The sequence below is a fragment of the Tupaia chinensis genome, unplaced genomic scaffold, assembly GCF_000334495.1.
Source record: "Tupaia chinensis unplaced genomic scaffold, TupChi_1.0 Scaffold000632_1, whole genome shotgun sequence".
Taxonomy (NCBI): domain Eukaryota; kingdom Metazoa; phylum Chordata; class Mammalia; order Scandentia; family Tupaiidae; genus Tupaia; species Tupaia belangeri.
Genome location: NW_006160152.1, coordinates 636,973 through 638,960, shown reverse-complemented (window position 1 = coordinate 638,960; position 1,988 = coordinate 636,973). Strand labels below are relative to the sequence as shown.

General features: G+C 54.1%; 1 protein-coding gene across 1 annotated transcript in view; it reads left to right on the top strand.

Annotated features, from left to right (window-relative positions):
* The window catches only part of ADAMTS17 (ADAM metallopeptidase with thrombospondin type 1 motif 17), a 269,537-nt gene that overhangs the window by 12,027 nt on the left and 255,522 nt on the right, over positions 1 to 1,988 (top strand). The gene's annotated exons all lie outside the window — the stretch shown is intronic.

Sequence of the window (1,988 nt, the reverse complement as noted above, 5' to 3'; positions counted from 1 at the left end):
GCCGCAGTCCCTTCTCTTCCATTCTCCTCTCGGGATCTTGGGCACGCACGCACACGCACCCGGCGTGAGTTTAAGCCACTGGGTCTGGGATGTGAACTGTGGTTGACTACGTGGGAGTCCAGCGACATAGCCATTACGCTAACTGCTGGTCCCTCTTAAAAAAAGTTTTGATCAGTGGCTCCAGAGGACAGGACCAGGTCATGCCTGCCCAGAATTGGAACCAGGTTGGGGCCAGCAGATCCACCTCCTCCTCTGCCTCTTGGCCACCCAGCAGGCACCTGCACACCCTCCTTCCCTGGCGACCTGGGATCCGAACTGTGTCCGAGACAGAGTCTGCATGTATGCTGCTCCGAGCCAGCCCGCGAGTCCACCAGGGTCCTCCCCCGGGCAGGGGCATGATAGTGCTCTATCTACTCTGCCAGCGTCGCTGACTGACTGGTTGATCTATTACTGGAAAAGTCTGGGGGCACACTGAAGGCTCTGAGGAGAGACCTATTCCATATGCCTTAACACAGCAGCCTCTCACCCATCGGGTTCCCAGACTTGATCTTGCTCCATCCTGTCAGCCGTGCCAGGCCATGGTGATCTTCCCAGCCACGGTGACCTACCTAGGACGGCTGCAGGCGGGAGGTTCAAAGGCGTTAGAGGACTCGCTTAAGACCACAGCCTCGGGGACCCGTACATAGTGTAATGGTTACATCACTGGACTCCCGCCAGGTCCAGGGCTCAAACCATGGTCGACTACGTGGGAGTCCAGCCATGTAACCATTACACCATCTGCTGGTCCTTACCTGGTGTGAGTTTTCCAGCTGTTGGGTCTGGGACTCGAACCACATAGCTGGCCATGTGGAACCTAGCGCCCTAGCCTCCATGCTACGTGCTTGTTTCTAACAAGCTCCTGGGTACCGCTGCTGTTGGTCTGGGCTGGTGCATTAGGGACCACTGGCCTGGAGGTGATAGGGAGCTGTTGGCTGGAAGTCCCAGTGACATCAGAAGGGAGCATTTGGAGGTGTGAGGTGACCAGTCTCGAACCTCTGATGGTGAGGATGAAAAGAAAGGAAGAGCTCAGGAGAGAGCTTTTGGAGGGCGTCTGAGTCCTCTGTGACTGGCCATTACAAGGTGGGAGACTTCGGTTACCAAGAGGGGGCTGGCTTTGCAGGGAAGACCGTGCAGGCGTGTTCAGGCCTTGCATGCGTACAGAGGCTGTACAAGACTAAGGGGAGGGGTGCAGAGTGGCGAGTGCCTGTGCTGGGTGGGCAGCCCTTCTCCCCTGAGGCGTGAGCCTCCCAGACTCTATGGAGGCCCAGCAGGATCAGAGGCAGCTTGGCGGGTGCAGTCACAAGGCTGCTTTTTCTTGGAAGCAGACTTGCCTATAGGAGAAGCAAACTCGCCCCCTACTGGCTTCATCCTGTCACACCACCTTTGCTAACCCCTTTCGATAAAGAGAAGGCCAAGACCATCTGGTCAACAAAGAGAAGGCCAAGACCATCTGGTCAACCAAAGAGTCGCAGTCTTCTATAAAAACATGCTGGGAGTGGGCCCGCCAGGTGGCATGGTGGTTAAGGCAGCTGGAGCGTGCATAGCCAACGTCATGGTTCAAGTTCCGGACCCGGAAGTCTGAAAAACACACCGTGTGGGTATGGGCGTGCCTAAAATCCCAAGAGGAGGCTGGAGAGGGGATTATGGTATGATCATCCCCCTTGGAACGGGATGGGGGGGCTTTCTCACCTTCTCTCTGCATGCCCCTATAGCAAATTAGGGAAAAAAAGTTGGAAGGACGTTTTTTGGAACCAAAATTCCAACCAGGGCATCTTAGGACAGTGAATTCAATAGTCAGGTGGCTTTATGTCCACCCCTCTCCTAATAGGGGTGATCTGCTGGGTCATCGGAAAAGTCATGATGTATTTTTCTGTTTTGTTTTGTTTTGTTTTGTTTTTAATGCAAAAATGCATCATGAATTTTTTATTTTTTTGAGAGGCTTTTGTTAT